The sequence below is a fragment of the Diuraphis noxia genome, unplaced genomic scaffold (genome assembly GCF_037042655.1).
Source record: "Diuraphis noxia isolate RWA-SAM2 unplaced genomic scaffold, SU_Dnox_SAM2 contig0001, whole genome shotgun sequence".
Lineage (NCBI taxonomy): Eukaryota > Metazoa > Arthropoda > Insecta > Hemiptera > Aphididae > Diuraphis > Diuraphis noxia.
Genome location: NW_028301711.1, coordinates 96274590 through 96299644, shown reverse-complemented (window position 1 = coordinate 96299644; position 25055 = coordinate 96274590). Strand labels below are relative to the sequence as shown.

Genomic DNA, 25055 nt, shown 5'->3' with positions numbered 1-25055 from the left:
TTATATTTTAATTCATCGTTTAACAAAACAAATTCAGTGCTGGTCCTATATGGAAGGGAGGGGGGAGCTGCGTGCCCTACCGGGTCCTATAAATTATGTACTTATTCCGAATAGGCCTCACTTTTTCTATAAATAATCATAATAGTATTGTCCCAAAAGCAATCAAATTACTGGTTGTTGAACTGGACGAAAACCAATAGTAGGTACCATGAAGGTACTCGGAAAATTCTGTATCGTCAACGACAATCGCTGACGGCATAACATAATATATAGCTATGCGCCAGTGGTTGAATTGGAAAAAAAATAAAGGCGGACTCTAAATGAAGTTGAACAATCAAGCAAATTATTTTAATAGTGACCCTATTCCTCGATGAATATAATAAAGGGGTACGCTATAATTTGAAGAAAAATGAAGAGTAGCTCAGTCCCCTGCGTTCTCCCCCGATTCAACCACTGCATGCCTAACAACAGAGTAATAATACTATTTTTCTTTCGTAATTTAATAATAATACTCTTGTTTTAACGAACTGCGAAAATAATTTTGATACAGTCTACCAAAGTCCAAAAGGTTATATACATGCAACGCGCATCACTTTCAACGAGTCACTCATCATGTTAACTTTTTACACGAGACAGCTCAAATTATCACCGCCATTATTGTGTTTACTAATATAATAAATTATCAGTTGTGGGTATATCACAATAATCTATGTTTATTTTTCATTTTAAGTAAAAGTATACTTATTGCACTATATTTTTGTCAGTATGTTCAATAAAACATTAAATCAATCAATAAAACATATTGTTTGTACTAAAGTAGGTTCCTACTTATTTAGTGTCTATATAATATAAAAATACAAATTTGTTTTTGTTAGCTAATACATCATACAAATTTAGATTTCTAACAAAACCTTAAATTATATAAAATTTAAAGTAAGACATCAAGTCCGTTGGAAAATAATATAAATAAATGTATATAAATGTATGTGGATTCCCGATATCCATCGGGCTGTTACTGAACGAATTATTTATATTATCTTATATCTTATATTGTCTTATATCAATTAGCACAACAACAACAAAATGCAAATTTAAAAAGCCTCCGACGCTAATTATTCGGTACTAGTATTACTATTTATTACCTATAATAGGTACTTATTATAGTTCTGCGAACAGCAGTTCGGTGGGTACCTATATTTTACGCGACATAATAAATTATAATGACCGCAATAACAATAATATTATATTATGCTGTTGTCATCGTTCGCGTTACAATAATGTATTACCTATACACTGTTGTATGCTTTGTTACATGCCTATTATATTCGTTGCACAGTTTCAGTAAATACTGCAGACATTGTGTCATCGTAAATCGTGTAATGGTCGTATGCCATCCAAGCGATCAAGTTTGAAGTTTGTGTACAGTCATCGCCGTCGTGCGTACCTATTAAAATACCATCAACAGTCGACGAGCAATAAATTGCAGCAACAGACAGTATCTGTGTCGAAACCTACCCAAATCCATTTAGAGGACTCGCTATACTGCCGTCAATTTTAGCTCAAAAGACATTTAGTTTTGACAAGATGAAAGACAGTTTGTCCGATATTTGTACATTGTACCTATACAAAAAAAAAATTTTAACTCGACAGAAAATCGGCTATAGATCGTACACGGAACATTTGGTAAAAATGAAATCTCATGCCGTTGTGCGCAGTGAACTGCAATTGAAAACTTGAAAATATGAATTTTTTCAAATCATGATTAAAAATGTTTCGCGCAATCTACAGAAGTTTTTCTGCTGAATTCAAATAATTTATTTCAAAGTCAAAATTAGACAACGTTATCCAACTTTATTTTTGCCAAAACAATAATTTATTAAGCATTAGTAATTATTACTAATTATAGTATTCGTAATGTGAACATAATATTGTCATCGAGTGATTGATACCGCACTCGCACTGAACTTCACACTCACACTAATAAGTAATAATAATCATTTACAACCAACATAATATTTTAAGTCCCGGCGGCTTATAAGAAATTAGAAATTGCCTGAATTTTGCCCCTTAAATAATATCCGTAACGAGGAGGACGCCACACGGACATTAGGCGTTTCCGTCTTACAAAACTGCAACATGGCGAATTTTACGTTCACAATATAATGCATTTTAGTCTGTAATTTTTAAAATTAGATTGAAATTACCTCTTATACAATTTAAAGGCGAGATTATTATTATTCAGGCGTCTCGTAGGATTTTATTGATATTATTATTTTTAAGTAAGTTATGATCGTTTTAAAATTTACAAAAACAAAAAAACAGTTTAAAAATGGTCACAACCTACTTAAAAATAATAATATCAATAACTTCCTCCGAGATGTCCAAGGTAATATTCTTGGCTTTAAATTTTATAAGAGGTAAATTCATCACTCTAATCTTAGAAATTACAGAATAAAACTTATTATTGTGAACGTCAAATTGTCTATGTTGTACGTTTGTAAGATGGAGAAAACAAAATATGTCCGTGTGGCGTCCTCTTAAACGAGATTTCCCGACGTCTCGAGCTGCTCATCAACCATCCGCTACTTCTCATTACTAATATAAGCTAACTAATATATTAGTTGTTTTTTTTAATTGTTGTAAATACATTTACGATTCACATACTTTACATGTTGTATGGTTGGTGGTTATAGTCCGAAGCTCTGCAGCGTCTAGTCGCTCCTGCGATGATTTGGTCTCCGTACATTTTGTGTTTACGGTGAGTACAATAATTTTTGTTCCACTAAAGAAAAGACGAACAAAACCTTTACTTGTATGAAGAACCTACTCACATTCAAGACAGAATTAAAGGTTTGGGAAAATAGGCCGTAGACAACGGTCCAAGAAAGATTTGGCACGAAAATTAAAACTAAATGTTTACAAAAAGTATTTTGAAATATTATAATGTTTTCTTTCCACTATTAAATTCAGTCATTGTCATTATATTGTAATTATTTATTATTATCGCATCAATATCTTTCAATTGCAGTTTATATTGACTAAAGCAATCGACAACAATAATAATAATAGTTTTACAAATATTCAAATGTATTTTTATTTTTTTTTTATTAGTCTTTTATGGTCACATTATTATTATTATTAATTATCAAATTATTCGTGTAAACACTGCTAGCAGCGTTTATAAAATACATTTTTTTTTTTTAATTTTACCCTACCTATCATTTACGAAATAAAACATATATTTGAAAGGAATTTTTAAATGCTTCGAAGGTTCTAAATGTTAACGTATATTGTCTAACAGCTGTCAGCTTTAGTAGTACACTTCTTTCCCGTAGCATCCTCATCTTAAAAACAGTCTAACCTCACGGTGGATTCGATCTACACTGTGAACTCAAGTCTGGAAAAAATATGTTCTTATTTTGAAGAATTTTTCGGTTTATTGAAAATACTAAGGATACGTGAGGTATATGGTATATTTGAAATCTGTATAATATACTCTGTATATTCGCAATTTGTCATTCTATGATACATGCATACAATCACACGATTTCCAATTTTTACAATAGTTAATGATTTATAAGCGTAAATATTACACTTGGGACACAATAATTAATGAATAATAGCACGTCGTATGCAGTAACACACTGCGGGCACAGATCATATTTTGTAACAATTTCTATATGACTCGCATCGTGAAATCTGCAGTGTATATATATTAATATATTATATTAAATTGCTAGTCGGGTGCTCATACAAGTCTATATTATATAGTGTAGAGTCTATAATGTGCTGTCGTCCAGGATATAGACGATGAATACGATCTTTATTATTTGTATTATTTGAATGCAGTGTGAAACAATAATATAATGCGTGTATAGTGTTGTAACATACCCAGTAATAGGTACATGATACATCGTGTATCGCGTATAGGTACACAAGATTATTATTATTAAAACCGACTTGAATGCGTATGCTTTGTTCATTGTTTCAGGCAAAGAAGGTTTTGTATAAAAAAAGTATAATATCTGTTTTTGTCAACCAATGACGGCGGCAAAATTCCATTTTATTTTACATTATAATAAAATAAATGATATAAGTACCATGAGTATAACAACTATATAGGTTAGGTTAGGTTACCTACTTGGCGTGGGTGTCCGTCAATCAGAATCTCAAGGGGGGAGGGGATGACTAAATCATTAAAAAAAACTAAGAACCGAAAAAATCGATTTTATTAAATAACGGTAGACAGATGTACAACATAGACAAACCATGATGATGTATAACTATATGTCAATATAATATAATACGTTATGTAATATTATAATATCATCACTCATCAGCAAAATAGTTAATTATTGATGGTTGCATTTTTTTTTTTTAGTTTTTTTATTTTAAATCTAGCTCAACATTACCTTAGACTCTAACGGTTAGAGTATTAACAATAAATATAATAAGCAGAAAAAAAACAATAGAATAATAGTAAAATTAAGTTATAAATAGCTAAAGATATAATAAATTATACAAACAAGAAGACTCAGATAATAAAGCCAGCCTCTTGAATAAAAGAAATAATAATAATGATGACTTGTTCAGAGTTGGAGTTTAAAATGGAGTGAAGATTGATAATATTTCATAATATTTCATATTTATTATATCTTGGGAGTTGACAGTGTTGACACCAATCTAGGTTTACTCCCTAAAGAGCTATACCTGCCTAGTGGCTACCTATAGGTAGGGTAGCCAAATTTTAAAAACACCAAACCGGGATATTAATATGAATAACCTTTGTTTTCGTATAATTTGTTTATTATCATGTTCAATTGTAATTGTTGAGCTATCATAGTTTATTACTAGAAGCTAATAAATTAAAAAATTAAAATAGTGAAAACCTTTTTTTATATAATTATACGGGAATTAATAATATCCCATATTTTAATTGAAAAATGTATTAACCAATACAATTTTTTACATAATCTACATTTATTGCATTTATATTTATTAAATGTTCATACTTTTCGGTTGAATGAATTGTATTCAATACAGATGTATTACTTTTAATTTTTAAATAAAATTCATTACAAGTTATACAACTCAAATTCTATATATTATATTATTCTATGTTTTATTATTAAACAAAATAATATTAAAGTTATTTTCTCTTGTCTTCCATAAACCGGGACAAAATGAATGACCGGCCGGGACACCGGGACATGCTGTTATAACCGAGACTGTCCCGGTCAAACCGGGACGAATGGAAAGCCTACCTATAGGTAATACCATTGATTTTATAATATACTATACTACTATATATATTATAAAATCAATGGTAATACCTTCAATCACGATTAGTACTCTACCTCTACGGCTCTACTCGAACTCAACGTTAAACTTGCCAAACATAATATACAAAATAGACCCAATACAAACTTATATTATTATTTTATGCACTTCATCAGCCAGTCCCTGCAGTAAATCTTCCTTTAACTATTTCCATTCCTTATGATTAGTTTTTTTTTTAATCAATACAAATTGTCATAATAGCTTATAGAATTTTAATGGGGGTTTCCGTTTTTTGATTATATCCGGAATTATAATATAGGGTAATTTAATAATCAAATGATCAAATAATCATTAAAAAAAAAAAAGGCTCTGGGGGGATCTATCCCCATCACCCCCCCCCCCCTCCCCAATAACTACGCCACTGATACCTTACCTATACACTTATACAGCCAATATGGGATATATACCTATAATACATGGTAAGATAAGATATAGATAATAGTTTATGATCAATAGCTGCTGTGCGAGCCGTGTGAGGTGAGGCGCGTACATCGTAATCTGCATAGCTCCAAAATCTTTCAAACCCATGGTAATATATATCCTTATCCTTAGGGTATCCTTATTATCCTTAGGATTAACACAGAGTTACATCTCAAAAACTACTCAATCGAAGTTTATTTTGGTACGACAAAAATTTCGAAAGAGTTATCCACCAAATATAATTGTTAGAAAAACGGAAGTTTCTATATCCCTTCAAGTAGTGTGAACAATTTCAATAATTTTAAAATAATATAGTCTTCAATTCTATTTAAACATTTTAACAATCAGATTTTGAACAACTGCATTATTGAAGCGAAAAAAAAGGGGTGAGTATGTTAAGGTGAATCACCCTGTATACAGTATACTATATAGGTGTGTGTAATCACCGACGGAATAACGGCATACGGCAAGTTGTTGTAAAAGTGCCATTAGAAGTGACTGTTTGGTTCTCGTGACTCGTGAGTATACACGGTATATCTATAATAATAATAATAATAATAATAACGTATACGATATACCTAAGCAACACTATACGCATTGTATAATATTGTATTTACAGCAATATAATACTAAATAATATTATTATGTTATTTTGTCTGTTTTGGCTTTCGAGTTTATGCGAACGTGTTAACAACAATATAATATTAAATCGAGTCTTAGGTATACCATTCAAACATTTTCTTTTTTTTTTTGTTTTATCGACGCTCTCGATCGTCGTTGTAAAAAAAAAAATCTCTTCGAATACACAAGTAGGCTCACAAAACACACACTACTCATACACAAACACATCGCGTACAACACAATAATAATAATGACTATAATATTGTATAACATGATAATATTAACGGCGCCAGCGGTCACCAGTGAGTATAGGCATACCCGCGGACACGAGTGCGAGAAAATCGGGAAACGTACAATTTTACGCGATCGCCGTGTGTTATTTGTGTAATAATTTCGTGTGTGTCTGCGGTTATATAAATACCGCTACGACCACCGTTTGACGTGATATTAATATGATAATCGTGCACGAAACGCGACGTGTGACTGAAATAATAGCGTCGTCTACGCGCGTTGGATGGATTCCGATCGCCGCCGGCAGCCTCGCCGAGCCGCCGCGATTCCGACGGAAAACAATATTTTCTCGGTATGATAATAATAATTTTATTCCAAACGATTTCAACGCAGCCGAAAATACCTTAAAATACGGCAGCGTCGATGCTACGGCGGCGGCGTGATTACGACGACGACGATGATGATAATAATAATAATATTGTCAGACGCCGAGACGATTTTATAATGGGTACCACCGCCGCCGTCGCCGAGCCTGTCGAATATCATTACGCATGGTGCCACCTACTTATATTTATATTATTATGATTACGGTGTACCTACCTACCTACCTGCCTACCATTACCTATAGTATTATTATTATACGTTTCGCGCGAGCCGACCGGCCGTCAGTCGTACAGGTTTGTTCGCGTCGTTCGGTCGGAACGGCCTGTGATTCTCGTGGTGCACGATCGCCGCACCGTAAAACAATAATAATCGTTTTTGTCTTTCACTGATATTCTATGCGTACCAGCCATGCACTCGGTACGTTCGTCAGTGTGATGTTCCGGCTATTATCGTCTCCGATCTAAACGTTTATAGCCACGGTATTGTATGGTACATAAGGTACGGTGTTGGATACTGCCGCGATACCCGCGACCGTCGCCCTGGGTGCAGCACAACACACAAAGGGTAAGCGATTTTCTGACATCTTATACAAAATATATAACAATATGGCAACGAGTGATTGTGGCATGTCCCGCGTGGGGTTCGACGCCGCAGAGTGTCCACCAGACCCAGTGGCGCCAAAATATACGGCAATTATTGTCATAGGTGATCTTAGATAGGTAGTAGTAGGCACCTTTGCCGTTCTAAATACACGATGATCATTGTATTAGATATTACAGTTATTGTGAACTAAAAGTCGACAATGCCACATAAAAACTATACTTTGTGTATAGTAAGGCAAATCATAAGAAATAGGCGGGTGTCAAAATTATTGTGTGTGGAGTTGTCATAGGTAAAAATTTAGACTTGCTAGACCCTATATTATGACGCTACAGGGATGTTGCCCACATGCACTTTAAAGTTATATGGCTAATTCGACAGGATGACGACTCGGGTTTGACGCTCGAACGTCCAACATGATATACCTACCTTTTTCATTACACATATTGTATTGCCTGAAATAATAATTATCTAATCGACGATTATATTATTATAAATAGACGGATAAGTTATTTCCAGTGAATTTTACGCGCGTTTCTTAAGATGACGTATACTTTCTTACATTTTAATATTATTGTCTATGATTTAATTTTTCATCAATCGTATAAATAGTTATAAATAAACCCGAGAATACTTACCTCTATATAATATAGGTAGTATACAAACTAACTAGATACCTGTGTAGTATGTACCTTTTTATTACTTACTATCCCACGCATTCAATAAATTGACTATTATAATACAGAATAGGTTTTTTCCGACACGAATTTAGCGAAATAGTCGGTCAAAAAGACCATCTATTATTGTCGCTAAACGATATCAACAATAATCTGATGCTGTATTTTGTTATTAAATATATCCAACGATGTTTATGAGAATGAGAGGTAGATTGGAGTTAGAAGAGTGTATACGATAAACACGCCAAAATAATTAGTATAGAACAATTATCAGTTTTCGTCATTGTTCTAGGGTTAAATGTAATTTGTGGGTGCTAATTTTCAGCCCTTCTAGCACCTATTCAACATTTAAGTCTCTTACAGTAGTTGCGAGTCCATACTCCATACACACACCAATATACTATTGCAGTTTTGAACCAGATACGCTTTAGATTATTATAATTGTTTGGTAGTAAACGCGTTCTTACCATGATTGTTATTTGTCTAGTCTTAGCATTTTTTTAGGTCATAGAACTGTTCAACTATTCCACAAAAGTTAACGCTGCTCTGTAGATAAAAATTGAACCTAAGTGGTATCTAATTTATAGATGCGATTTATATGAATACTTAGATTTGTTATTTTCAGAAAGATCGAAAAACAGTAGAAAACATAACATCACCATAAAATGTATAATCATTAATCACGCTTTAATTAAACCCTAACAATTTTTAAGTAATAACCACTTTCAGACGTTTCTCAAATAAAAAAGATTCATTGCATAATTTTCAAAAATGTCGTTTTTCATACTTGCCTCAATACAAATTTCTTTTCAAAATTTGGTTATCCTCGAGTGCGACTGGAGGACCTTAACTGCATTTAATACTGCAGTAGGCTTGCACTCGCAATATTTAAGGCAAACTTTGTCCACATCACATTAAGTTTTACGTATGCGTAAGCGTGAGCAATATCAAATTTAATTTATCTGCACCGCTGAAGATGTTCTTACCTGATGGTGGTCATGACATCTTTATATTTATTTATATCATGTACATATATTATGAATTTTTAGTATAAATTTGGTGCTATAGTCGTGGAACTAGTGGATTTCCAATGCAACAGGTTTTCGACACAATATCTGAATACACGATAATAACACGTTTTGATTCACCTTCGCTTGAGTGTATTTTTCATATTACATAGTAGGTACGTCCCGTATAATATGCAAAGCGATTTGGTTATACAAAACGTGTGGTAGGTCCTAGAAATCAGAACATTGTGTAAAAGCGAATTTCGTGGTCGTTCGGTATATGAAAACCAGTCCAGTTTTGGTCGTCATCGATGTGCAGCTCCACGTCGATGGCTACACACACACACACACATACTCACGTGCACTTAACAATATTTTTACGTTTAACATATTAATATATATATTTATAAAAAAAAAATTGCCAATGGTCATTGGTACTTGCTATTATACAACTTCGTTCGAATACAATATTATGGTATTGCGTAAAACTGCCTTCGGCTTTGTGTATATTAGTGTATACCTATACCGTGTAGAACGACTTTATTTTATTACATACATAATACCACGGTAAATATATATACCTATTGTATAGGAATGGTGGGTACAATGATAAAACCCGTTGCCTATTATAAGGGAAGACACATGGAAGTTTCACTCCGTCGGCAATGCGCCTATCCAATTTGGTAAAATGCACATTCGCATTTAATTAGGTACACAATATTTTTCGTTAGGATTACAGATCTCAAACCGTTCCAAGTATACAGGGTGATTCTTTTATCACGACCACTCATTATTTCAAAAAATATCAATGTTTTTGAAAATAATTTTTTGTTTTTATTAAAAAATTATGTTTATTTATAATTTTTTAAGTTTTTTACTTATTTGAATGAAAACCTTGAGTTTTAATTTCATATTCAAAAGCAGAATATTTTTCTAAGTATTTTGATTCATTAAAATCTAATTTAGGGCGAGTAGTTTCTGAGTTATAAGTATTTAAAGTTTAGATTGGCAGAGTGGAGTGGTACGGGATTACTCCGCAAAATGTTTGTCCACTACTCCACTTCCCAAAACTTTAAATACTTATAACTCATAAACTACTCGTACAAAATTCGATTTTTACGTATCGAAATACTTAGGAAAATATTCTGCTTTGGAATATGAAATTAAAACTCGAGGTTTTCATTCAAATAAGTAAAAAACTTAAAAAATTATAAGGATAAAAAAATTTAAATAAACATAATTTTTTAATAAAAACATAAAAAATTATTTTCAACTATCTCGAAGCAATGGTGGAAAAACCATTTGCAGTTCTGAAAAAACTAAAATATCTCTTGGATGGAATACAGAAGAGTAAAGGAAAACGGTACCAATTGAAAAAAAATATTCCTTGGAAATTTAATAATGAGCTTCAAATTGAATGATAAAAAATCATTAAAACAGAATAACTAGTTATAAAATCAAGTAATTTTCCTAAATTATCTAAATTATATTTCGAATTGCTATATTCCTACTTATTTCTATTTTTGATATGTTTTATAAGAACTCGGTACCTACAAATATTATACATATTCATTTATAAGTTATAGTTTCTATTTTAATCTTAATTAAATTTTGGATATTATAATAAATGAATACGTTTATACCAGTGCCGGGCTTTACTTCGATCCAGGGTATATTGTAAGGCGCTGTTGAGCATTGTTTGCTGTATTGAGAAAATTGTTTGCGTTGTTGGAAATACATTTTTATGTTGTTGATAATGTTATAATGATTATATTACAGGTGAGGAGGTTGGTGTAAAGGTACAAAAATTATATATTTAAAAAACCACCGATGTCATAATTTTGTGGGAATTATGCGTTTTTTAAGGAAGTGATTTTTAAATTTTAAATATTACACGTTAAATTATTTTTCCGGTTATATGTATTATTTTAAAGATTATTTTTGGAAGTCGATTATCTTATCGGTACTTGCTTACGCCAAATAAAGACATAGTTCCCAATGTTCCCACCAGTGGCGCCAAAGTCCAAAATGTTACCTATGACATCAGACACCTCCACATAAAATTTTGACCTATTTCATATAATTACCTTACCTTTAGTTTTTATGAAATATTATCAACTTTTAGTTTACAATTGACAGTAATGTCTAATACATGCAATTATCCATATCGTAATATATTTAGAATGACAAACGTAACTCTCCTACCTACTAAAATCACCTATGACAGCTGTCATAGGTAAATATATATTTTGGCGCCACTGGTTCCCACGTACTCGTATGATTTGATTTAGTATTATGTATATTATTGTGCAATACACTATTTATACACGTTATAAATATAACATTATAATAGGCGTGCGGGCCTTGGTTTCTTTCGATTCAATTCCAGTAATTCCATCGATAATTATTTTACAAATCGTCGACTTTCTACTCTTTGTACTGGTATATTATTGTATTCATATTTGAAGTACAGTATTAGTTTGAGAGTGTACCTAATATCTAGCATTGTGTTTATACTATTCAAATATTCAGGTACATTAATTCAGTAACTATAATCTATATAATATATATAATATACTTATATGTGAAATCTATGTACGGTTTTTGTGAGATGGTCCAATTGGATTTTAATTATTTATTTGACTTTTATATTTTTGTATTTTTAGTAAACTGCTATAATGATAAATTATTGTTCCCACAAAACATATCTAAATAAGAATAGAGTTATAAATAGGGCCCGGAACTTAATGCATTTGCATATTTTTTTCTAATGATCACATTCAATGCTCATCTATAAAAAAATTTGATCCATGAAGGATAAAATTTAATGGTACAATTTTTATTTTGCATTTTTTGGGAATTTTATGATCTACATTCTACGGTCATTTTTTAGTATGCATTTTATTCATTATTTGCACTTTTTTCACATATATTTGCATTTTTCTTGCGAAGGTCTCTCATGCAGTTTCATAGTTTCCATTGCATGTTGATCATCAACATTCATTATATATATTTTTTTTGTCACGAAAACAAGAAATTCGTAAAAAAAAATTACTAAAAGTAGTATTATTAATAGATAGTTTTAATTAGTTAAATAAATTTAATAATAAATAATAATAATATAATAATTTTAATAACTTTTGTATAAAATCAATATTAATCAATTTTTACAGTAAAATAAGTAAACATTTTTAATATAATTTTTTTTACATTTTCACGTTATTTGATGAATTTTTTTTATAAATTTTTTTAAATCATCAAGTTCCGGGCCCTAGTTATATATGTAAACTGTGATAGAGGGGTAGAGGGAATTTAATGCGTTGTTAACAAAAATCATCAGTGTAGACCATGCTTTGAACTCGTTATTGGTCATTGGATATAACATGTCACTGTTGTTTATTTAAAGTATTTAAGTCCATTAACATAATAATAATATTATCGCTATCATCTACGTCCGCGATTGAAAAACGTTTTTCAATATAAATCGCTTGTTTATTGTCTAACGCGGCGTAATCTAGAGGAGAAATCATGGATGGGCACACACAGTCATACACAGCCTAAATATAACGTAAAGGTGTACAACTGTCGTGTATAATATACTATTTAAATTTGTTCCAATTCAAGGATTAAAATTTTGTTTTGATCACCCTACCACCAGATGTAATAAGCTCAGTCGCCTGCCCTCGGTTACGTAGAGTTACAGGGAAAAAAAGAAGTTGATAACTTATTTTCATATTATGCATATAATATTATTTCATTTCATTACTGATCTCCGCAGAGACCCATGCTGTACAGCGGATAGTGGACGAGACGTAATTGCTAGACCGCACATCATATTATTATACGATAACGAACGATTTTGTTCAATCAAAAACTGTCTCCGTTCGTCCGTCTGTCCTCCGATGAAAATCTCCCAGCCCGACGCAGCAACAATTCCAATTATTATTGTATACTATACTATATATATATATATATGTTTGTATGTTTACCGGAAAACAGTGATTCGTTACATCATCATCCTCCACGGAGACGGTAAAAGGAAATCAAATAAAACCGTCATAATTTTATGTTTTTATAACGTCTGGATAACTGAAATTGAAGTTTTCCGCATGTCGTGTGATATATTTTACGGAACGTTGAGCACTCGTCCGTTTCGCACTGCACTCGTAAGTCTCGTCGCCAGGACATAATAATAAATGCTTTATCCATTACCGCCGCCAGTTTATGTATATAAAATATTGGATATAGGTACACGAGTGTACGAAAATTATTATTATCGACCAAAAAATGCGATCAAGATCGCGGTGCACACGATAATCCTACAATCCGAGCCGAACCAGAGTTGTTTCTTACTGCTTGATAAAATTAATTAAATTGTAAGTACCACTAATTTTTCAATAAAATCATGTTTTGTGTACGTACACTAAACTCTGTTATACACTTTTACACCTATAATTTATATAATACGCGTTACACATGTGGGTCTAGGAAAATTACGACACTGGTACAACAATTTTCAGATAAAAAAAGACGCCCAGGAATTGAGCCTATAGGTATAATAGTATATAGTATACTATTCTAATATAACGATTGGTGAATTTCCGAAACATATCTGCCTCTTTACTTAATTTATAAATACAATTTTCTTCCTCGTTTTATTAATTTTTCATAAAAAATATTCGAATTGAAAATTTATAACATTTTTTGTTGAACGTAGACATGCAGTTGATACTAATAACTTTTAAGTGGATTTGAGTAAACATCTCGAATAAAATACGACAATTTTTTATGTGTATAGAATAATGATCCATGTGCCTGTAAAATATTTCATGACTTTTTAGTGTAGTGTTTTAGTCTAGACTCTAGACGACCATAATAAAATGTGTATTAATATTTTATCCTTTTTCCACTTTTATTATCTCCTTTATCCTATTTTACGATTACATAGGTATTAATTTACAATGGACGATATCCTACAGACGTGTTGTGGCGAGCCATATAGTTCTAAATAGGGCATAGGGTAATAACAATAATTTGTAAGTAGAATATTATAGGTGGTTCTGTAAAATGTTGATTATAAATAAATTACATTCACTTATGTATTTGCACATTATATTATAACAACAGAATAATAATATAATATAAGTGATATCTATATCGAGTGATTTAACAAGTCTACTCGCTACCATGATAGTGAAATATTAATGAAATTACTTATCTACCTACCTATTAAGTATTTATTAGTAGTTATTGTAAATTTGAATTTTGAAATCGTCCAAATTTCCACATACCGCCCTCCATATTTTCTAAATATATATTGTAGACTACTATATTTAGTAATAATCTTAAAATATAATAACTCATAAGTAAACTACTTGTTCGAATTTCAATTTTTACGATACGCCATAAACATTTGCAAAAACAAAATAAATCAAAGTTTTAATAATTTCACTATAAATGTATAAAATGCGGACGATGTTAATTTATTTTTTTCATACTTATTTATCGTAATATACCTTCAGTAAAATATATTATTACCTAACAGTATATTTCATTGCATACAGTCAAACTGACATTGGATTTAGCTGTATATAGTAAACAGTTATAGTTTCGTGAACATTTTTTTGTTATCTGTCAAAGCGTTAAAATTACCACACATTGGTTGTATTATACTATTGTCTATTATATAATAATAATATCTCATTTTATCGTAAATAATTATGAATACCTAATATTTTATTAATACAATAATATCTTAATAATATTACTACAATATTCCATAATCATTATCGATATGCATTTAGCGTCTATGTGAGTAAATTCTGTTTTGTTATTATTTCATCGGTATCGCCTAATGTTTATCATATTTGAATCATAAAGTAAAATATTTCTCTATAGTAAATGGTTTGAATAAATTCGTTTAAAATTAAATTACTTGTAAGGCTATAACACGTATTATAATTTATCTAGCACGTTTTCTAATCTCTTCACATGAGGAAATACAAAAATTAGCTATTAATTATCGTCTGTACTTATATTATTTATCAGGAAATAAATACAGTATCACAAAAACAATTTTTTTTTCAATAATTATAATTGAGTTTAATTTCTAAAAATGAAATATTATTAATAGTCAATAGGTACTTATTATTAAGGCTAATACTAGACCACCACCAAGCCATTGTCCTACTATTTACGCTGATATATATTTTAGTCATATTTGATATACTTTTTAAGTATCTCTGTAACAGTATCAGATATCTATTGGTCATTATTAGGGCTAGAACATACTAACATAGTCATTTGGACTTATAGGGTATATTACGGTTTAAGTACTTATTTACTATCTTATAATATTTCATATACTGCAGTATAATCGAATACATGCAAGCAGATATTTGTGTATGCTTTCAAAGCTATCTATTTCTTAATTTTATTTTTGTGAATGTATATAGTACATGACATACAATATAAATGTAAATTGTAATTATGTGTATAGAAAAAAAGAAAAATAGTTTAATTACATATAGCAAAAAAACGTAATTTAATAATTAAATTATTAATAATTAGAATTCATCAACCATCTCCAAAATTTCCTAATTCTAATGCCCTCTTTAGTACTTCTTTCTTGGTTCTATTTTTTTAATTTTTTTTTTTTTTTAATATCGTTCATAATAATATGTAATATATCTACGTATAAAAAAAATTAATGTAATTAAATATTACGAAACAGGTAAATTAATCAAGAATTTTTAGTTATTTCTGAATTCCAATATCTTCTTTACTCTTAGAGTTTTTAAATTAATTGTCTGGTGAAATGAGTAAGGACACAGGTTATACCATTGATCATCTATTATATACACTGGTTTATGTAATTATACCTACGTTTATAACCATCAACCATTATATAACTCTTAACTTGTATACCTACATAATGATATACCTAGATAATCTTATAATCATATTATACACATGCACGACTGTAGGAAAATTATCAAAATCGTATAGGTATAATGTGTATAAAACAAAGAGTGAAAAAGAGTTAGACTTTCGTAAATGTTTTTTTTTTTTTTTTCGTAGAACTAAATAAGTTCTATACAGTCCAGCGGAGTCACACGTGTTTGTGAACTTGGTCTTAAAAAGACGAGTGTACCTATACCCATCTATATACCATGACGAATTCGTTTACCAACAAACGCACATAACTATTATCTACTGGACACGGGCACACAACTCACATTCGCATATAATAATATGTGCGGCTCGTAGAACATGTGTATGCGGATCGCATTATATTATATCCGGTTGGCGCGACTCGGCTCCACCGTCGGGTATACGCCCATCCCGGCCACTGCACATGAATTGTGCATTTATAACCATGTTATGTCCACGCGAGTGTATAATTTAATAATAATATTATCGTAGCCGCCTTGTCGCGATTAATGAACAAATATCTGAGAACTGCAGTCTTACATAAAATACGATATAGGTACTTACTCGCTCGCTGCGGTTTAATTCAGACCGATGGAATGTAGGAAAAAATGCCACGGGAAAAATAATCCACAGAAAAAAAAGCCACGAAAAAAACGTCAAATTACAATAATTAAATCTATAACAATATATTAGGTATTATTTAAAATTTGTTTACATATTATTGGTTATATTGTATATTAATACTATATACATATATATATATAATTATTAATACACAGGTTATATGTTATTATTTATTATTCATAGTAATAAATATATTTTAGATTCTAAACAGCAATGAATGTATTGATTTTATTAAACAAAAAATTTAAATTAAAAATAAACATAAATTAATTTATTTCAAGATAGCATATTGTAGTTCATTCTGCAACATGTACATTTAAAAAAAGATCACCCTGTACAAATTATATACATTTTACTTATATATATTTCTAGAGTGTAAGATATAAATCAATTGATTTCAAGATAATATCCACAAAATATTATATTATTTTTATTCGATGTATATTATAATATTAACAATTTTATTTTTATATATGAATACGGACAATACAGTATGATCAACTGGGTTAAAAATTTTAAATTAATTAACATATAACCTGTGTATTAATAATTATATATATATTGCATACAATATGACCAATGTTTAAAAATGTTGAATAATACTTAAGATTTTATTTTTTTACATATTGAATTACAATTATTTTTTATATATTTGACCAATAATGTGTAAACAATTTTTAAATAATACCTAATTTAGTTTTAATCGCTATATATTTAATTATTATTGTAATTTGGCTTTTTTTCTGTGGATTTTTTTTCTTGGCTTTTTTTCCGTGGCTTTTTTTTCTGACTACCAGACCGACGAGATGCTCGTGTGCGTGTGTGAGCTCGCGTTTCTGGCGCATCCTGTTGCGTTCAAGCGTGCGATGGGTCATTATTTCGTTACGCAAGCAAAATATAGGTACTTACGAATATTATGTTTGAACCACTCGTACCGTTATCATATACTATATATAGGTACTTATTAATGGTATGTAATGTACTAATTACTTCAGTTATTATATAGTACAACTGCGACTATAACATAGTGTAGTGAATAATGGCGGAAGTGGCGTATTTAACATGAAAAGAAATGGGCAGCTATATGGCGCCTAAAAAAAAAATCTTCTATAGGTACTATGACATTTTGTTAAACGTTTTGCATTTATTTTCTCACGTCAGATTTCTCTATTCGGTACCCGAACAATTATAGTATATTGCCATGTTTACAATAATTCCCGTTTTACTGCAGTATATAATATATTATCTATTTTAGAAAATTCATTGACATTTTTTCCCAACATTATTATTATATGTATTTATTTTATTCTGTATATAGCTAATATGTTAAGTATACTATTTCCACTACGTGTCTATGCCGACGGAAGAATATCAGAATTTTTCCCAGTGGATCGAGGCTGATGGTATAGGCTGTTATTTATTATATTTTATTTTTATTTTCATTTATTCTTCAAAAAGATAATGATGGACGCCACTAAACTTATTCGTCTATATAGTCTATAATAATTAAAGGTATTTCTGGTTTATGGCTGTATAATGATAATCATGATAAATATTGATGTCAAAGAACGACGTTGTTAAAAATAAGCGATTAATTAAATTGAAAAAAAAACTATGTGATCATTAACATTTTTTAAGTTTTATATTGTATTCTGTTTTTCTAATTGCAAAACATGAGTTATTTTGTTTAGTAATTACTTATTGAAGGGAAAAATGTTCTGTATAGGTATTTCAAAATAACCATGTATTTCTTTCCTAAAAAAATCATTGAATTTATTAAGGACGAAGAAATGTGAGGGTCGGTCAAATAGTTTTCACTGTTTCATAATCCGGCACTGTACAAGCGTCTATCAATTTACTATATATACCAGGGGTCGGCAAGTAATTTCTATTGGAGTCCGGAAGATTAAAATAATAAATAAATGAGGTGCAGTGAAAAAATGTTTGCCAAATCTTTATGTTTTTATAATAGTAATATGAAGAAAAACTGCTCGAAAAAATGTTAAGACATGTCAACGGTCCGGATTCTGACCACGGTCCGCCAGTTGCCGACCGTTGATATAATATACCTACCATGCGCTAAATAAATTATATAATGTGACTATAGGTATACGGATCTTAATTGAGAATTCTTGTTGCAAATAATTTTTCTCTGTATACGTCATCTCTGGTTATCATTATTTTGCAAATAGACGAATTAATAGAACAACAAGTAAGAAATACATTACCTATACCTTATCGTTTATGTGGTTTAAAAGAATGTTTAAAAAATTTATGACACACTTATACGAAATATATATATATATTAATAAACGAAAGCGTATATAATATAGGTAAGGTGTAATTTTCTATTGCAGCACCAGCAGAGCCCATGTTGTTGTGACATTTGCCGCTCGGGGGTCTTTTATTATATTTGGATAGGTACTTATACTTATAAAGTTATATAAATCCGCCACTGCAGCTGTAGGACACGTCTTAGGCTTAAGAAGATCGTAATCAGTGGCGGCGGGATATGGGATTATTTGAAACAAATTGTTTCGTGTCTGAAAGCCCTTTGGCCATTGTTGCTTATCAGGGGTGGAGGTAAAAAAATTTAAAATAATATACAATATGCTTGAAACCCTTCACAATTTCACGCCGCCACCGACGTAGTATCATTTAATATATTTTTTTTCATTCAAAGCTCGGTGCATGTTTGTATATATTACATTATAATATACCTATTATATACGGGCATTTTGTACTATATTATAATATTATATAGTTGTATATATTATTATTATGTTTATGTAGCTAGTACATTGTTGTCGTAGCTGCATTATTTCGTTATAATTTATAATATATTATAATATATCGTAGGTATAACCCGTGAGTGTATATCATGGTAGGTACACGTCGCAAACACGCCGGCGGCCACTGTAATGACTGTACAACAGCACTATACGATGACAGTCACCTCCTCGCGCCGACCTTTTGTAATACAGCGATAGTCCTCTGGATATTGTAATAAATTTATAATATACTCGGTCTCGTGCGAAATCGTGTTTGCGCTAGTTTATTGTGTGTGTGTGTGTGTGTGTGTGTGTGTGTGTGTGTGTGTGTGTGTGTGTGTGTGTGTGTGTGTGTGTGTGTGTGTGTGTGTGTGTGTGTGTGTGTGTGTGTGTGTGTGTGTGTGTGTGTGTGTGTGTGTGTGTGTGTGTGTGTGTGTGTGTGTGTGTGTGTGTGTGTGTGTGTGTGTGTGTGTGTGTGTGTGTGTGTGTGTGTGTGTGTGTGTGTGTGTGTGTGTGTGTGTGTGTGTGTGTGTGTGTGTGTGTGTGTGTGTGTGTGTGCGTGAGAGAGTTTTATGTGCACACATAATCAAACGACGGGTGGTTGTTTAAAAAATTTGTTGTGTTTTTCATTTCACCGTAGCATAATATCCAATGATAATATTATAATAGTAACAACAATAATTCAATTCAACAAGGAAAATAATACGCGTGTGTGGTGTGTGTACATAATATTAATTAACGGAAGCACACAGCAACGATACGTTGTATTATTATGGTATATTGATGATTAGGCGGTGCCTATATAATATTATGCTATTAGTTATTATAACGATACAGCACGTCAGCACAATAATAATAATAATATGTTACGTAATATAATGTTCGAAAAACTCAACAACCCCATGGTCAGTGCAGTGATATAATTATATTTTGGTACACTTAACGATACGTGTCATGTAAACAGTGATTAAATAAAATTGGAATAAGTAGATGGATAAGTTGTGAAGACATTACACAATTTATTACCATATTTACAAAATTAAACTTAATTGTCTTAAACAAGTATTGTATCATTTATAATTTAAAAATAATTTAAATTTTAGAAGTTAAAATTAAACATGAATACAGTTTTAAAAACCATAACTAAACTAGATTTTTACTGTTTTATCTTTCAAATTTCACAAGTAGGTAGAATACTAGAATTTATTACGTGTTGCATGTTACAAAAATTGAAAATACAGAAAAAAATTATTGTTAAATATACGTAATAGTAAATAAAAATGTATTATTCAATTAATTAGGTACTGCTAGCTTTAATACATTTTCAAAATTTTCTTATACCATGTAAAAATGACAGTCAGCATATAATAGTTTATAATTCGATACTGCCCACATAAGAATAGTATTTATCGGAATTTTAATATTGATTTAGAGTTTGAAATTTCGAATATTATATGATTTTTAAAATATTATTATAATTTTGTATATAGGTACGAAACCCGCAATTCTTGCTTTACCGTAAATGCATGTAATAATATGTACTTATATATTTTCTAATATCCACCAGCTTCAATGTAACGCTGTCATCATGGTCTTTTTTACTATAAATTAATTTTTGAAAATTCAAATTTTTAACCTTTTTTTTCAAGCATATGCAGCAAAACAAATTGTTATGAATTGCCCTGATTTATTGAGTTCAAATTTGAATTCCATTATTTATTTATTTTTTTTAATGGACCATCTCTGACTTAAAAAGTTTTTTCTGTCTTAATTATCTCTCAATTACGTAAGTGTTCGATACAAAAAAATCTTATGTTGATTATTTTTTTAAATTCTCAGTTCAAAAAAATAATTATATTTCATACGTTTACCTCGAGAAATTGAGCGCCAAGTGATAAAAGAATCTCCTTATATTATATTCACAACGTTGGGTTATAGCAGTTTATAGCTGCATGTTTAGATATAGGCACAACGTACAACGTAATGCGGTGTACTATATTATAATAATATTATACACAGCGCCCGCGGCCGATGGTCGAAGCTGACGTCCCTCAACTTTTCATTTATAATAATAATGACTTACAATTAAATATTAAAATATATAATTATAAGTTATAACTATATACATACGACAATCATAATAATAATATATACTCGTGCGCCCGTCATCGGTTGAACGTTGTCGATTTTCATTTATCATCGTCGCCTCGTCATCGCAATAATATAATACGAAAAACCGCTGTCTTGTATTCCCGGCACTGATGCAGTTTATGTAGATACCCATCATATTAAACGCGTCATTACAGCGTCTAAAACGCATATTTTGGTTAACGTCGAGGTCTATACGTATTTGGTACCAGTATTATTGTTAAATGTACATGATATATATATTTAAAACAGGTATATACAGATAAATATGCATGGGCGAGAGGCGAGACTTAGTATTCGTCGTTTGCAGCTTATATAATTATTACGAATTTGGGACTAATGAGTTGTTTTAAAATGTTAATATTAATATATATAGTTGCATCATACTTAATATTTCTAATACATGTCGCAAAATTGACCGCCAAACGCATTAAAAATGCTTAGAAGTACTAAATATTGTAAAATTTGTATAGTTAAGAACTTTAATTAAAATTATTTCCAAGAAGTTTTTTTAACAGCTGTGCTTATCGATGAATTAATTTTTAACTCAATCATAATAAATAAACATTAACATATATTAGTATAATTAATATTTGTTATTCCCTTTGACTTGAAAGTTGAAAAATATGAACATTATGAAAATACATTTTCTTATGTAGATAGGTAGGTAAATATTTAAAATTGAAAAAAAAATTTTATTTTGTTGGCATATTACCTGCGTTTTTTTTATAATTTAAATCTGGTAAACTTTTTTGGCTCACGATTGTAATTGTAGTCTATAGATAAGTTTTTGAGCAAAAGAAATATAGGTATAAAGCTAGAATAGCTTAACTTAAAAATAACTGGGTTATATTTTTAAAAAGGAATTTATTTTGTACTTATTTAATACAATATTGTCACGTCTAAAACACATTTAATTTAACAAAATGTAATCTTTCTATTAAGTCTTTGGAAAATATTTAGTACGTAATATTAATATGAATTTGTACGACTAAATTTCAAAAATCATTGTGCATTTATGACACCGATTCGACGTGAAAAATTAATTTTCGATTTGTATGTTGCTCCCTCTGCAGTCAGTCGCAAGTCACGACTGATTGAACGACTCATGGCAAATAAAATCAATATTTTTAGTTTTATTTTGTTTGGTCATATTTTACACGTTGATTAGACGGTTTGTTTGGACACCGTTTTAGATGGAACACAGCCCAGACCCAGGCGAGATTAGAAATAGCATCGTATCCGTACTTACATAATTATTATACTCATGTTTTTATTTTTGTATGTATGTATAAAGATCAAAAGTAAAATGTTAAGGTTAATCGTTTTTTTTGCATGTAAGGTTTGTATTTTTTTTCGAAGGTAATTAGGTAAGTATTTTAACAAATAACGACGGTTGTTCTTATTAATTAAGATTTATGAAACTTGTTAATTTTACTCTTAAAGGATATCAGCGCACTGTTGTTTGTTCTCTTTGTGTTGAATCCTCGTACAATATTGCAAATTTGCGTACATCAGACCTAATATTGTGTACATGTTATTTTTTATTGTCTTTAGCATCAGAGCGAAACCTCGCTTGTTTGTTAACCTATTTACTTATTTGTTTAAGGTACAACTTTTTAGTTAAAACTAAAATATTCAAATTATAATTGAGCACAGAAAATTGTACTCGAGTTAGGTTCTGAACCTAATCAATAACATAGTTACTGAATTAATATTGGTATAGTTAAAAAATATTTGGTTTGTTGTTTATGTTTAATAAGTTTGTATGATTACAAATTATTAATAAGATATCTGATATAAAAGAATATGAAAAATGTATTTGAATCATTAAACAAAGCACCAATAACAATAATTACTAATTATAGAAAACTGATTAAAATTTGTAAGATTAAAATGATACCCGCATAAAATCCAACAGTGTTTTTTTTTTTGCAATTCATATAATACTATTTTTTCTTGTTAGGTTTGTTCCATCTTCATCAAGTATTTTGAATTTTATTTCCTGAATTCTCAAGCTGATCAATAATCAATATCAGTTTTGTCGACTGGAAATAAGCAGAATACCCCTGCAGGTCGCAATTTATGTAATATATATATATGTAATATATATGACTGTGACCTTTATTTGTGGGACGCAATTTAAACCAACTCCGGATTTAATCGTACATGACAATTTTACATTTCATATAAATAAAAACTTGTGCGTGAATGGTTTTCAGGCAATTTCGAATTTCGAACATTACCTTTTTGCAACCCGAACACAATTCGACATCAATTCAAATGCGATTCGACCTTTCCAACTACCGTAACTATATATTGTGGATGATACACATATATAATATACACTAATTTACTGCAGTACATCGACACTGACATTTACCTTCACGAATTTCATTATTTGTTTAATTTAATGAAACACACAATGCGCACAACGTCCATTAGATATTGCGTACATTTTGTACCTTTGGTACAACTTGTCTGAAAAAAAGTTGATTACTAATATTTAATGCTATATGTATATTGCTACGTAGATGGTAGATGTACATAATTGTCAATTTCTAATGACAACAAATGAATGAGTGTATTAGCATAATACTAATTGTATTTAATTGTATCTGATGTAGATTCCTTTCGATAAAAACTATCAAAAATGCATTCGTAGCAGTTTAGATATTGTTATAAACGTTCACGCGGTTTGATGTTTCTTCGGACCGGATTATTACGGCACCAACTGTTTGTTGTTGTTTTAGATTATTGTATAGGTAGTCATGCCATATTTTGATGCTAATAGAATTATGAAATTGGTACATCAAAATTGATATTGGCACAATAATAATATTATGCTCTGAAAGTCTGAATCAGTTAACTGTTTGACGAGATTTAATCCTAAACACGGACTATGACCTGAAAACTAATAATTGCCTTGCGATAACATGTGAGGGCCATTTCAAATAACATAATATATGATAGAATATATAAAATATGATCGCGGAAAAAAAAGTCCCGGAAAAATTAGGAAAAAAAGTCCCGGCGTCAAACGTCGCACCTTTAATAATATATAAACTTGATTAAGTCACAATATAAGAAAGAGGTGTGCGATTAGTATATTGTGTACCTATTTTATTATTATAAATTATTTTTTATTTTTTATTTAGTTATGTATTATTGACTATTGTATATGTTATTTCATTACAACAGTATAATTATTATTATAACATTTTATCATTATATCGATTATTATTACTTGTATCAATTATATCGATACGATTATCAGTATGTGTTCGACTGCCAATCAT

The 25055-nt window shown here is 30.2% G+C and overlaps 1 protein-coding gene across 2 annotated transcripts in view; it reads left to right on the top strand.

Annotated features, from left to right (window-relative positions):
* The first annotated feature begins 7273 nt into the window (after positions 1–7273).
* The window catches only part of LOC107168380 (galactosylgalactosylxylosylprotein 3-beta-glucuronosyltransferase S-like), a 40604-nt gene continuing 22822 nt past the window's right edge, over positions 7274–25055 (top strand). For both annotated transcript variants that reach the window (XM_089215661.1, XM_015517766.2), the window contains exon 1: positions 7274–7560. The gene's annotated coding sequence lies outside the window, so the exon portion shown is untranslated. The remainder of the gene's footprint in view (positions 7561–25055) is intronic.